General features: G+C 41.7%; 1 protein-coding gene across 2 annotated transcripts in view; it reads right to left on the bottom strand.

Annotated features, from left to right (window-relative positions):
- Positions 1-14584, bottom strand: part of SATB1 (SATB homeobox 1) — a 90799-nt gene extending 76215 nt beyond the window's left edge. The window contains exon 1 of one of the 2 annotated variants that reach the window (XM_065752952.1): positions 14311-14584. The gene's annotated coding sequence lies outside the window, so the exon portion shown is untranslated. Of the gene's footprint in view, positions 1-13365; positions 13712-14310 lie in introns of those variants that run through there. The other variant, XM_065752951.1, reaches the window with a different exon arrangement.
- Positions 14585-15440: the final 856 nt, after the last annotated feature.

Below are 15440 nucleotides of genomic sequence, written 5' to 3'. Positions count from 1 at the left end.
CTGGAGGAGATGCCGAGAAGCCTTGGAGCAGTAGGACTGTCAAGAAATTCATTTTGCTGAGGATTTGAACAGCATTTTCCTCACTGCAAGGTGACATCTGTGGGCAGCAGTGACTGCTGGACAGCAAACTGATGAAAGTAACAGTCCCTGGATTTCTGAAGGGTGTGGCAGTTTGCACCCTACTGGTTTGCACTTTATTTCTACTTGGGGTAGACAGAAGTATTAAGGTGGAAAGAATTCTGGTGCATCCTTGCTTTCCTTCCCCATGTCTATCTGTGCAACTCCCACCACAGTCACCGCTGCGGTGCAGACTGAGTCCTGAAACCCTACCAAGTGTTGCACCTCCAATGGAAGGTGCTTCTCAGTCTCCAGGGACTGACTTCCCCTCTGCCTTGCCTTGAGATCGCTCAATCCCTCCAGCCAACCTGGCTGTGGCAATTGCAATTTCATGCCACCAAGGTCTCAGTACACCCAGATAGGAATCACAGCACTCAGCTGCATCCCCCACGCTGAGATCCCAAGTTACACACCAACCTAGATATTTTTTTTTTCACTGCAACCTGCCCCAGCCTGGAGAGTATGCCTGTCAAAAAGCAAAAGTGCTATGAAATGAAATTCATAGCACCGAGAGGCATCGCACACAAGCTGTCGTCCCCTCTCACATTTTGCATGAGCAATTTCTGCTCGTTTGTGCTCTCTTACATACAATGTCCTGAAACAGTTATGTAAAATGGATATTTAACTTACAGTAGTCAGCTGTATTGAACTGCACTTAATTGCTTATTAAGTGAAGTAAATTATCCTTACCATATTTGCCAGAGGTGAAAAATCTACATATATGGCTACATGTAGTGCATTCATTAGTTTACGGACCCCAAATCCCTTGGAAAGTATCAGATATCTACACAGTGTCCCATGGTGCAGTATTTTGTAGTTGGATGTCTCCGCCAGCTTGCAGATATGTAAAATCATATACAAACAGACATCTCCCTATTGATTGCCTATGTGACGAGGCTCGTTTACTCCTGCAAACATTTTCTGCAGTGAATTTCAATAATGGAATTTTCTTTTAAAAGTAGGATGGAACAGGAATATGCAAAATGGGTTTAGGGTAAAACAAACTGCTTTTAGTCAAACTACTGTGCCATTTTGCATAAGCACCTTTCATAGCTCTCTATCTATGTTGACTGAGATACAACTGAAGTAAATGCATACATTTGTACAGATGTGGCCCCAACAATCATTTTCATTTGCCCACTGCTGCTACACAAGTCAAATTATTGGAAGAAAATCATGGAGAAAAAGCCAGCAAAACTGTTGGCATGGTGGAGGAAGTGAAGGGTGAACATGACTGCTAATGAGAATAGAAATTCTTCCACCCCTGGCTGCCACGAGGAGCCTAGATGGTTGAAACTGCAATAGGCAGGTGCCCACATTCCCATAAAAGATTACAGTGATGAATATTAATGGCTTAATCACATAACTCTTACTCTGTAGTTGCCCAATCTCTACCTGCTCTGTAGATAAAATGAGTTCACTCCCCAAGCATATCAGCATTGCAACTTCCACAAACACTAACTGCATGGTATTTAACGTAAGCCAATATTTTTATGACACAATTTCAGAACTACCTCAAATAACAAGCTTCAATTATTGTTTTTTTAAAGCATTTTCTAGACCATATCCTCTTCCATCCATAACAGTAGAGTAGATCCTTGATGAGTCATGCTTGTAATTTCCATGTGGCGACTACAGCAAACTACTCCACAAAAAAAAAAAAAATAATAATAATAAAAAAAGCAATAGAGTTTTATATAATTGTTTTAACGCAATTAAGCAGCTGGAAGGAAGGAGGAAAGCCAGTGTCTTAGGATCAGCCAAGTTACCTATGTCATAAGTGTGTGTTCTGCAGGTCACTGATTTCCCAAATTTCTCCCCTAGAGGTATAATTTTCATGCCTATCATGAGAAGATATTAAATATGAGACATGGGAAGATGAAAAGAGAATGGTTTCTGTTAAAGCCTTGATCATTACAGTGCTATATAACTCCTAGGTAAGAGACAAGCATGTAATTGTTGCCTGATAGAAGAGTAGGATGATAAGCAGTTTAGGATGTATCTGAACAGGAGTTCTCTTAATTTAAAGATATGTAAACTATGGCCCCCCACATATATAATCCAGCGGTGTTTCATCGGTTTGCTTGTTAAAAGCAAAGTTGCACCAAGTTATCTCCAAAGCATTTTGCAGTTTGTGGATGGACTCAACTTCTCTTCCCTTTCCCGACTCCTTTTCCATCACCAGAAACCACTGCATTTCTTTCCCAGACAAAAAGAAAGAAAGAAAAAAAGCTTTTAAGAAGACAGAAGTTTACTGCGACACTTTTGAGCGAGGATGAATTTCACACAGCCCAAGCAAAACTGCATGGCATGGCAAAAAACAATCTGAACCATTGTGGTTAGCACTGCAGGAGGACTCACACTGTCAGCTAGGGTTCCGGTGCTTGCACTGTGTGCCCCAACAGCATCAATCTGTTACATTAGAACATCTCCTCAACAGGACAAACAATCATCTTTTCCTTTGACCTGATAGAGTGAATAAAAACTGAAAAAATATGGAAGAGTTTAAGTCTAAGGAAATGGTTTGAACTGATTGATGATTTGAACTATGTCAAACTTTCATTATGAAACCCAAAACCACATGAAATGTCCTGTTTCCAGTTTCATTGTTAACTCAAAACTCTGCCCAGGTTCTTCTAGACTTTTTTTAAGGTTCAAAACCTTTTAAGTAAAACTGCATCTAATTATGGCCAAACTTGACAGGAGTCAATATTCACTGTACATAAAATACATGCAAAATGTGTGGTTTTGGTGTAAAACAAATTGAAAGTTGGTGGTTTTGGCCGAATTCACTTTTTCTGCTAGGACTTGCTCCAATTTCAGACTCAGAAGATTCCGCAATAAGGAAGACTAAATGAATGAGTTTTTCACAGTTCTTTTAAGGAACAATTAGCTGTCAATGTTCACAGTTCTTTTAAGGAACAAGGTATCTGTTAATATCCAGGCGCTAAAATAAAAAATGTTTAGCATATGCAGTGTCACTAAGATAAAGGTCACCTATACATGTGTCAGAGTATGCTCAGTTTAAATGCAAACAACATAAGGCAAAAACAAGTCACTTTAAAATGTTACTCCAAGTACCTTATTCAAAATACTTGCACTGATTTTAAATGATTAAAAAAAAAAAAAAAAGAAGAAAGAAGAAGAAAAAGGAGAAACTGGAATAAAAACATGCTCCAGTATTTAGCGTACTTATTTTCTAGAACAACTGAATTTCTGAATTTCCTGCTTAGAGTCTATAATGGAAACGAGCTGCAATGGTCAAGAACATTTCGGAACCCAAAGAAATGTGGCATTTTTAGGGGGAAATGAGGTTAGTATTCATGATGGCTTATTTATGCTCATGCGAGTACTTGAAAGAAATGTCTCAGTGTAAAAAATAATAATAATAATAAAAAATTCCTAAATGAAGAACAAAAATTTTGGAGAAAAGTGTGTATTTTATAGTGATACAATACCCGAGTAAGAAATGTGTGGGATTACTGAGATATGGACATGAAGGTTCTTAACAGAGCTCCAGCTTCAGTGAACATTTTCACAGCGTCCTCATTCATTTTCTAAGGATCTGTTTTCTATAAATTTGTTTCAGATGGGTTATATTACAATCTTATTCTCATACTATCATTTTTCCTTCAAAAACATAGGTAACATGCTCATGAGAAATTATCCTACATCCTGCTCATGAAAAATATGGGGGGCATTCCTGCAACTCATTTTTCTCTCATAACTATACAGGCAGAAGACATCTCTGCACCATATCTGAAAATGTGTGGCTTCAAATGTGGTTGGACACATGAAGAAATCCTCTGAATTTTTAGTCACTGAAAAGTAATACTCAAATCAACTTACTCAAGCATTTCTGAAACACGGAACAACTTCAAATAAAAGAATTCTCCCGAATTCCAATAGGAATCAACTACACAAAAAAAACCCAACAACTAATATCTCACACCTATGCTTGTGCATTGAGCTCTTTTAGAATTTTCTACGTTAAAAAGGATTTTAAAAAGAGAAAAAAAATTTAACTTAATACCCCTTGGTTGTTGCTGTTTTTGCATAGCACAGGGTTATTGTCTTTTGCTTGATTTAGCTCTGTGAAAATCTTTCCATGACCAAAACAAATAGCATGCCCAGTTTGTATTGAAGTTTTTAATAAAAAGCAGTAAAGCAATCTGTTTCATTGTCAAAGGATTGAAAGAAATTTAATTAATGCCTTCGGATGGAACGCCTATATAAGTATCACAATCACAAGAATGTGTGCATATGCATATATGAATGCATATGCACAACCACAGACTACCCTGTTGCTTTCATGTCGTAACACTACAGGCCATGGGCAGCTGAAGGGAGAAGTGAACTCATGCAGTTTAACATATCTTGCTGACACAATTTTAAGGTTAAACGACACTGTGTAGATTATAAGAAGGTTAAATGCTAACTTCATCACAGGATAATTTACCCCTACAAAAGAAAGGTGGTATAGAAATGCCAGCAGACAAACAAATTAAAAATAGTAAGTTAGAAACAAGGGAAAATGAGTTTATGCCACGTTGGCAGAAACAAAAAGAAGCAACAACAATAAAAAAGAAACGCAAACCCCAGAAACAAAAAACACAAAGATGCATGAAAAGCAGTATGCTATGTTAGATGTTTATCTATACATAAGAGACAGGTGTCACAAAAACAAAACAAAAAAAATCATGAAGCTAAAGAGAAACTTTAACTCACCAGTTTCCATCTGTTATATCTGAATTCATGCATAATTGATTATCCATGACTGGTAAGTTCTTTTTTTTCACTAGCCTAACACAGTTTTCTAAACATTATGTGTTAAATCACCACCAAAGTAAAGGGTGTTTGAGAAACCGTAAGGGCAGAATAAAATTTTTTTAATGAAAAATAACATGTCAGTTAATAATAGAGCTGACCTATGTTTAAGAGAGAAATTTTAATCATGTGCATATTAAATATTAATAACCTATTCTGTTATTGTTATAATAAGGTTAAGTAAGCTTCCCCATGCTTAAGGAAAGAGAAAAAGTAGGAATATGTAACAGTGAAAAAAAAACGCTGAGAAGCAGAGACATAAGGAAAATGTGTCAACAATAAACAAGAGGAAATGAGAAAGAAGGAAAAGATGAAGGTGGAAACTAATCTCTATGTGTCATTATGACTGCCAGAGTACTGGCAAAGAAGCAGCATCCTTTTATTTCAATTTTAATCATTTCTGAATTTTAATACCCTGCTCCTTTTGTAATTCTCCTGGCATTCCCTATATGCATCCATCCCAGCCAAAACACCAGTGTAAATTAAATGGCACGCAACCACACCACTGATGTAGCGCTCCCAGTAGAACCAACAGAGTGACCAAAAAGCAGAGAAGGTATGACTACTTTTTGTCCCCGTAGACCACTGGCCAACTGAGTGACTTCATATTCTTCAACTCCTTTAATTTTGCAAAGAAGGGCAGTGGTTAGGTAACCCAGCAATACAGAGCCATTAAAAAAAAATAAAGCAAGCCAGTGGTAATACAATAATCAGTGACCATCAGGGCCTGGAAAAATGAGTTTGCTCTCACTGGCACTAAGGAGCATCACATGATTATTTAATTACAGCTCTAATTTTTGTCTCGTGGATGGCAACATATCAACAATTAATAGGGCAAATAGAGGAGACTGCATTTTTAAAGAGACAGAACCTATATGAAATACTGCATGGATATGCAACTTATCAGACAGCATAATGCATCTTAAGGCATATTATTCTTAATGCCACACAAACAGAAAAGTTCCAGTAGTTTAATTTTCCTGCATAGTATCTAGGAAATTCTTTTGGAATCCTTAGAAAATAACAACTGCACCTATGGGTATCCTAATAGTCATTTTAATTGGTAATGTAGAAGTCAGTTTCTCATAGGACATGCAATCCAAATAAAGAAATGGAATCACAAGTTTCAAATACAAAAATGTTATTATAAAATGATTCTATCCTTTATCCTAGAAAGATAATGAAATGGCCAAAAGGATTATGACTTTCAGCAAGTCAAGTGAAGAAGAAAAAGGAAGTCAATACTATGTAGTCAACTGAGTCAAAAAGACTGATTTTGGTTAATTGATTTTATGATGAGATTTTCTTATGAGTACTGAAATTAGGGGTCCAACACCAATATCGTAGTGGCCCTGCACAGTACTGCTACTTAAGTAGCAAAACAACAAAACCCAAAAGAGGACTCACACCTCATCAATTGGAAAGCTCTGATCTGTAACGGTTAGATGCAGATGCCATTCTGCCCGGTCCTGCAAGCGACTTCTTTGCAGAACAGGGAAACTGTGGGCAGCTCAGTGTGTGGAGGAACACATTTCACATGCTGCACAATTACCAGAATCTGCAAATATATCACATGGAAGACTTCTATGTACCTGATCTTCCTTGCGAACAAACTCACTATTCTACAGCTATATGCAGACCAAGTAAGAAACCTTCTAAATTTACATTATCCACAATGTATTTCAGGTAATATTCAACAACTGACGTGGGAAAAACAAGCTCGAAAGTTCCTCCAAACATTAAACTGTATATGTAAAAAACCTACCAAACTACTCTTAGATTTTTTGACTCTTACATCTCAATAGGCAAGTTAAACATACTTGTTCATTTGTTGTTCTATAATCTATCCTTTGAGCAAGCAGACAAATGCTGACTGTGGGCTCCTGCACAGAAAAAAAAAAAAAAGCCTTGCTAAACAGCAGTTCAAGTATTACTATAAAAATAAAGCTAACTAGAGAATAAATACTATTACAATGAATGTCCCATTTCTCTTGAAAGTTGTCTAAAATGGTTTTGATTGAAGACATGAACATTCTGGATTGGAGATCTTAATCTATAACCTTAAAAAGAAAGCTGGCAAGCAAGAGCTTGTATGTAGAAGTATATATCATTCTTTTTATGCACTGGTTACTATACAGATAACATGTCTCACAAAGACTGTAATTAAATGTCTAGTGCAGAAATAACACTAAAAAGCATACAGTATTATTATATTACATTGAATTCTTAGGAGCTAAAACTATCATTTTTAAAGTTTTAAGATGCCTCTAATTATTCTTGAAACTTCACATTTATCAAGGAAGCCCACCTATAATGAAAAGCCTTAATGATTTAAAGTTTTTCTAATACAGATCTCAACAAAAAATGTTAATTTAGTCTTTGATTATAAACATTTTAAAACTCACTTTGAAATTTCTCTTCTTCTATCTGCCTTTGGTTTCTCTGTGAGTCTGTGTGCACGCATACTCTCTCACTCTTTGCTCCTTCTTTTCTATCTTTTATTTGATGCATTAAAATTGGGAATACGGGATGTATGATATTTAGAAATTTTATCCTGCTCTTTGCAAATGTTTTTAATTACTTGGCTGTTATAAACAGACATATTCTAAGTGCAGTTACTGAAAAGGAAGTATCTTTGTTATACCTGAGCATGTGGGTTGGAGTTGAGAGCAGCAATTCTTTGTGCTTTTACCTTGTTTTCCATTCTGGGACTGATTTACAAATATAAAGAACTAATTAATCCTTTAGTTCTCTATGAAACAAGTGTATTGGTAGTTTTACAGATAGGTAAATAAACCAAAAACATATTAAAGCCTCTGAGAGAGATTGTGTACTGCAGCTTCCCCTTCTTTTGTATGAAGTTGAGTGCTTTAGCACTCCATGGGCTCATGACATTGAGGATTTTAAACATGCTGCAGTCTGTGCTTTACATGAAACCATATATCTTGACAGTGGCGGAACTGAAGCCAGGACCAGGAACCCAGACACCAGAAAAGGCCAGGAGGCAGTCCTTTGGATATACATGATCCCAGTGCACCACCACTTCTTACATGGAGCAGCAAGTGGAACGACACACAAATGATTGCTGCTGGCCAAATAAGTCCTGTCAGAGCAGGATCCTGGGAAGATGAGGTGCACTCTAGGTTTAAAGCACCTCCCTCATCTCCTCAGGTCATATCATGTCATAATGTGCCAAGGGAAAGAGATAGAGCAGATAATGGCTGGGAGTTATGCAAGGCCAACACGGCTGATAGATGGGGCCCATCCTGAAGCTTTGCTCCCAGGTGCAGTTCAGGTGACTGAGGTCTACCTGTAGATGAGCAGATTCATCTGTTCATCTAGCCTGCAGTTCATAACAGAAAAGCAAGAGAGCAGGAGCTAAACTCTTGGAAACATACATCTGAGAAGACCACAGCTCAAGGCCAGGTGCAGGCCTATGCTCCTGTGAGAGGCCTTCATATGACCCATGCCAACTCTGACATACACTCATGCTCACAGTCTTGCTGGAAATCTTATATCAGAAGAAACTGTAATATTTTGGCATTCTAAATAAATAGTAAAAAAGAGACCTCGTCATGAATGCTATATAATGCATTAGTATGTCCCTCAGCCCATCTGAACACCTAATGTTTGAGCCTGTACCACAGCTGTCAAAAGAGGTCTACAGATTTCTGCAGAGATCCTCCAGTATGCTTGAGAGGAAAGTCAGGCCCAGCAAGTTTAAAAGAGTGAATTTACAACTCAGACAGTGCCTGAGGTATGTAACTCTGCTCTATTCCTGTACTCCACTACTGCTGTGCTACTCCTACTATATTACACAGATTAAGGGTAGGTTACAGCTGGTATAAAGCACAAGGACCAGATCAGAGCACGTGAACAATGTCAAGACCAGCAATCCTCTGTGAAACCAATCTCTAGATTTATACTTACTGAGAGTGTGCAGTGAAGGAGCCATTAGAAAGTCAACATTTGCAAAGCAGCAAATAGATATCAACTAAGTAAAAAAGTGTCGGTGATAACAGTGGTAAGCTGAGATGCCGCAGGATGGCAAATGTTAGAAAACACCTACATTTCAGCAAGGATCATTTAAAGCATATCCTTTTTGAAGTATGAGCTACAAATTGTGGTCAGGTGCTTTCGAGTCTGTGATACCAGTACTGCACATGTGAGAAGGGACATACAGGCTAACTTAGTGTTAAATATAATAATTTTCAGACTCTTTAAAAAAAAATGGACATCTTGGGTAAAGACTATTAATGGAACACTCTGATGGAAAATTTAGGGACGCTTTCTGTAAACTGAGAGTTACTCTCCCTGCATTCAACTTCAGCTAAACAGCCAGCTACTTGGGTCTCTAGATCAAGATGAGAAGAAATACCAATGGGGTTTACTGACACGGACTTTACAAAATTGCAATATTTCAATGTAATAAGAAATTAGAACTGTAAGTTACTTTTTATCCATCAAACTGATTTACTTTTTTTTTTTTTTTTTTTTTTTTAGAATCAGTAGCAACTTTGTGACAACCAAAGTTTAAAAAATGCACTTGATTGCATAGTGACAGATTTGCAGAACATTTTTCATCACACACACATATGTGCTTTCAGTTATTAATAAAATGCTTCTGCCCTTAATCTGCCGTTGACTGAATATACAATTTCAGTGACTTGGATAGACAAATACTGTTAAGGAATTCTGTTTTCACTGTTTGAAATGCAATTCAAATCCACCCAGCAAAACCGAATACTGTGTCTTTAAAACTGACTTCCGAATGCCACAGAAAGGAGTACTGAATCAGTTTTCTACACAGTCCCCAAGGAATGATTAGAAAACTTTCTTTTCTTCCCCTGCCCTCCTTTTCTTTTTCCTCCGTTTCAGACAAGGAAGAGCCAGCTGCCCTGGATAGCACCACAGGTAGATATTAAAACGGAGACAGCCATTATTTAGTGGCGACAGGAATATAAATACATGCACTAACCTATAAACCGGTGTTTACTTCAGGAAAGTAAGTCATATTTTTCCTTTGATTGCTGTGCTGTCAGTTTAATGCAGCGTAAATAAACAGTAGGTGCATGATAGCTTTAAGTAGAAAGTGTTCATTCCACAAGAGGAGCAGATTACTGAAGCCTGATGCCTATAATGGCAAAAGCAGAACTCCCATTTTACCTGAAAATATAGCCTTTTGTGCTAAGAGACTTGTGGCTTTTCTATTAAATTAATTTGTCAGAATTCTATGAAAAATATTACGTACCCAACGAATTTAACCAAAAACATTCATTTTTGCAGCCCTCGACTTGAACCATCTGAAAAAACAAAAGCCAATCACTCCTCTGTAATTTCATCATCCCATTGCTCTAAATGAAAGCTTTATATAATCAACCTAATATAACAGAAAATAAAATGATATATAGAATTGCCCATACTTTGAGTTATTTCGTTCTTATAAATATATTCCCCGACTGAAAGTAAAAAAAATTCCCCTTTGGAAAAAGCAATGATTTCTGAGAATATTGTATATACACTCTACATCTATTAACATAAATTATAAGAAAGTAAAATGTTCCAGATGTGTTTAAACTGTTGTGGAAGGAAAGTTTGTGGCTTCATTGGATATATATTAAATATATCTAGAGAGAGCAATGGCAGTTATGTACGAGAAGGCAATATAATGCTTTCAGTAGTGTCTGTGTCAAAATAGCGTAGTTCTTAGAAATGTGGCTAACATTCTTTCCATTTTTAATTCATAAATCCCCTTTAATATATATCTTTAATATATTTTTTCTATATAACAATCTATTTTATTAATAAAATAATCTCCTTGATTCTTTTTTCCCAAAGTACAACTTGAAACCTTACGAAGGACACTGAATTTATCTGACAATGATTAAAAAATGACTAAAAAATAGACAACAATGAAAAGGTGGCATCACTTCCAAAAACTGCATAGTTGATACAATTGCAAGATTTCTGGTTTTCCTTTCAAGAACACCAGACTTAGCCCAGCATCTCCTAAACTGCAGCTGCACGCGTCTGAACCCCCTCTCTCCTCCAAACCTGAAACGTAGGATGAGTCAGTGCTCGCTCAGGACTTTCCCACTCTCAGAGGTTTTCAGGCTGAGGGCTGGGGTAGACGTGCCCGTGACCCTGCAGGATGGAGGCTGCAGCGCTATTGGGCAGTGGCAGGGCCGCTCTTGGCTGGGAAGCGCATCTACAGAGGGCAAGTGCTCATCAGCTGCCCCGCGGGGCCTACGCTGCGCACTGAGAGATGCTCTGCTCACACACAGCTCTGGGCTCGTGTGGCACAGCCTCTATCTGGCAGAGCAGCGCGTCCCATTCGTGAGTTACGGGTTGGCTTTGCTTTACAGCGCTTTCTGGGCGCGTGCAGCAGGTTAGGATTGGTGCGTGCTGCTGAAATAACAGGAGAGGAGAAACCGAGACAGTCAGTTTCCTATTTAAAGTATTAGCAAAAAAGAATATAAAAAGGAAACAGCTCGTTTTTCAAAGTGTACGCACAAAAAGCATTCCATTTAAATATTTTTTGTTCCAGTAAACTCTTTTGCATACAAAGGACTTATTTATTACATATTTGAACTTGTGGGAAAAAGGGAAGGAATGCACTGATTCCTGAAATAACTCTACACTCTGTTTCGAGACTTCACTATTCTGTGCTCTTGTTCTACTCCGAACAATTTTATTCCAGGGACGGAGGAATTCCTGGGAGTAGGTTGTTGCTTTTCCACTAGCTGCTTGTATTCAAGAGTGGGCACACACAGCACACCAGCCGGTGATCTTAATTTTTCTTCTACTGCCTCACGATGTGTGCATGCTGTTTGTTTAGATGCACGCCTGTGTGTGAACATGTTACATATCTGCTTGCTCATTTTGCTACCTGCTCTGTGTTATTGCTGCACAAACCATTGCTTTGACTTGGAAAGTGAGGCAATGCCAATAACAGAGAATGAATTAGAAAATGAGTGGATGTACAAATGTATTACAGAGCATATAGGACTATGGGAGTGAGTGAAAAGAGCACTCTACAGTTCTACAGATAGTGCTGCAGAGTAAGAGGAAGGTACAAATGACAAGGAACATCCTATACTCACATCCTTGCACTCCACGCTTACTGTTTCAAGTTGGCTTTGAACAGTGCGCCTGATTTGCCACATTTCTATCTGGTGATTGTGTTGAATGCTTGAGGAGATAGTGAAAGATTCAAGCACTCCTTGTGCTAACTACAGCTGAAATTTTACACTTATTGTAACCTTTTCTAACAATGTGAGAAAAACAGAGTAAATATATTAAACTTGTTTTACAACAGATGCTTAGGTTGTTAATATTTAAGATGCCTATTCATGCTATTCCTGTCTGCACATTTGTCAAAAATGTAAGCTTGAATGCTAATGTTTGCCAGCAGACTACAGCAGACAAATATACGAATGCACTGCGCTGAAATAATAGGAAGTAGAAGTAAGGGGCTGCTGCTGCCCAGGTGGCAGGGAGCAGAGGGACCGGGTGCTGCCGGACCACACGGCTTCAGCATCTGCGTCTGAATTTGGCAATTCTGCTCACAGAAGCACCGGGCTCAGTTGGCCTGACAAAAGCCAGCGGAGAGCTTTCGTCCTTTGCAACTCGTTTCAGCTTAGGAGCTGGTGCAAAGTACTCCAGCAAACTTGCATTTTAGCGAAGTTTCTCCAGCCCTGGGAAGCCCGGAGCTTGGCAGAAGGAAACTCCGCGCCGGGCAGGTGCCTGTCGGGAGCGCTCCCCGAGCAGCGAGCGCAGACGGCGACCGAAGCGCGCCGATGTGTGAGCCAACCCTCGGCTGCCGGGTTCGGAAACGGAAAAAATAAATAAATAAAAAAATCATAAAAATGAAAATAAAATCCCGGAGCGTAGCGACGAGCTGCTGGCACCGTTCCCCGCGGCAGCGGCAGCGCCGGGTCGTGCCACGGGTTGGCGAGGTGGGACGCTTTCCGCAGGGTCCCTCCGCCGCGCTGCTCGGGGCTCGGCTCCCCGCAGCCGCCCGCGCACACTCCGCTCCCCGCGGAAGCCCCGCTCCTATCCCCGGACCCCGAGCTGTCGAGGCTGCGGCCGGCCCCGCTCCCGGCGGCACAGAGGAGCGCGGGGCCGAGGAACAACTTTGCCAAACTTTTCGGGTTTTTTTTTTTGCTTTTTCTTTCCCTCTGCCCTATCCCCGCTCCCACCCTCCCCCCTCCCTCCTCCCCCCTCGCGGCGGAGGCGGCGGGTCGGAGTGCGGAGCGGAGCCGGAGCGCGGAGCGGCGGCAGGTGTGCGTCCCGCTGCCGCCGCACGGAGCACGGAGCCCCCAGCCCCGGCCCGAGCCCCCCGCCCCGTCAGGACCCGCGGCGGATGCCCCCGTCCCCCCATCCCCGAGGAGCGACGCCGAAGGAGCGGGAGCGACTCACTCATGGGAGCGCGGCGGGCGAGGCCGGCGACACCTCCGGCTTCCGAGGCGCCGGCGAAGTTAATTGCACTGAAGTTCAAGTTGTCTTTTCACCCATCAGGAGTGGGCGTTTAAAGGAAGGAGAGCGAGGAGGAGGAGGGGGAGGGGGGAGAGCCTCTCTCGCTCTCGCTCTCTCTCGCACACACACACACGCACACACACACACAAGACACACGCACGCACGCACACACACACAGACGCGCGCACAGACACACGCACACAGACGCGCACGCCCGCCCGCTCCCGCGCTGCCTCAGCAGGAGGAGCCCGGCCGGAACGCAGCAGGGCAGCACCAGGTACCGGCGCGGGGCAGCCCTGCCCGTGCGTGTGCGTGGATGGCTGAGCGTGTGCCCGCGGCCCCCCCCATCCCTCCAACCCCCCCCTTTTCCCCCCCGCCGCCACCGCCTCGCACGGCCCCTCCGGGCGGGGACGGGCGCGCTGCCCTGGGGGGGGTGGGGGGGTGCGGCGGGGACCGCGAGGCTCCGCTCTCTACGCCTCCCTCCTGCGCGCCGCGCCGGGGTGCAGCGATGAGAAAGGGGTGGGGGGACCGAGCGGCAGCGGCTGGAGCTCGGCAGCTACATTTGTGTGTGTATGTATATGTGTGTGTGTGTGTGTGTGTGTGTGTGTGTGCCCCCCCCGCCAAACAGGGAGTCAGGTGGGACACGCATGCACGCATGCAGCCCACCCTCCTCCGTTCCTGCACTCTCGACCCCTTTCCCGCTTCCCTCCTTTGCCTTCATCCTCCCCTCGCTCCTTTATTCATTTCCTCCGAGCCGCGGTGGACACCTCCCGGGACAGCGCAGACCCTGGGGTCGCCGCCCCGTCGGGTCCCACCGCGCCGCGCGTTGTCGGGAGCCGCGCATCCCCCCACCCCCACCCCCCGGCCCGGTCTCTGCTGCTGTGTCACCTGGCACCATGTGCTCCTCAAAGGCGCTGTTTGAGAATTGTCTTTATTCGTGGAACTTCTCCGTGGGGAGGGACTTTTTTCTTTTGTTTTTAAGACCTTCTTTCCCATCTTTGCCGCTGCACGATTTGGATGGTGGAGTTCCTGGAAAGTGAACAGTGGTGATGAGTGCAGCATTCCCTGAAAGCTATGGCTGATGCTTATTCCGTACTGAGAAGAGGAGACCGTGGATGTCGGCTCCATTTTTATTTTTATTTTATTTTTCCTCTCTATTTTATTTTGGCTGAGGAGCATTTCCTCTTCCTGCTCTGGAAACTGTCAGATACAGTTCCTGTAGGCAACTCTGCAACAAGACAGAGGCTGTGAAGTTGATACCTCAGAGCTTTTCTTAGCTGTGCTCTCCTATTAATTGTGTTAGAAAGTGCAACCTTGTAGCACAGTTATTGAATAATCATTAATCCGTAGAGGATACACAAGCCCAAAGGTTAATAATAAGAATGACAATTAATAATACTGACTTTGCTAGTAGGGAGACTATTTTCTCATAGTTATTTAAAGGCACTCCTATTTATACTGTGTACAGAGAGGTGAATTTGGCCTTGGTGTGCTGAATACCAAATTACTGCAGCAAGCCCACAGATGAATCCTCCCCATTATCTCTATGCTGTCAGGCCTCTCACTTTTTCTCCCTTTAAAATATATCAAGCACTGCTCTCATTTTAAATAGAAATGCTCAAGCTTTAATCAATTCTGACATTTCCACTGGAAAATAACATCTAGCTCTCTTACACAGATAAAAATTCATTTGCCTGCAGCTGGTTTGCTGTAGTGCTTTGGACCTATTCACTTCTAGCTGAAGACTTGGCTTTTCATGGTCTCTAGGTACCATGGGGCAATAAATAGAAAGTCAAGTGTAAAGGGGATGTTCACACTTCTATAGGAACAACTCTCCGCTGCCTATTGAGCTCCTCTGTCTGCCTAGCCAGCATGTTGTCCAAGACATTGGACATTATTTGTATCACACCCCTGTCTGGCTGGTCAGTGAATCCTAATAATAATAATCATGTTTCACGTCTCAGAAATCTAATAATCAAGTTGCTCGTTCATATAAATTGCAGCTAAGCTGTTTGGGT

Source organism: Cyrtonyx montezumae, unplaced genomic scaffold (genome assembly GCF_038088225.1).
Source record: "Cyrtonyx montezumae isolate F1298 unplaced genomic scaffold, pur_monq_1.0 scaffold_8, whole genome shotgun sequence".
In the NCBI taxonomy this organism is placed as follows: Eukaryota; Metazoa; Chordata; class Aves; order Galliformes; family Odontophoridae; genus Cyrtonyx; species Cyrtonyx montezumae.
Note: the sequence above shows the minus strand (reverse complement) of the source record. Positions and strands in the feature narration are given on the sequence as shown.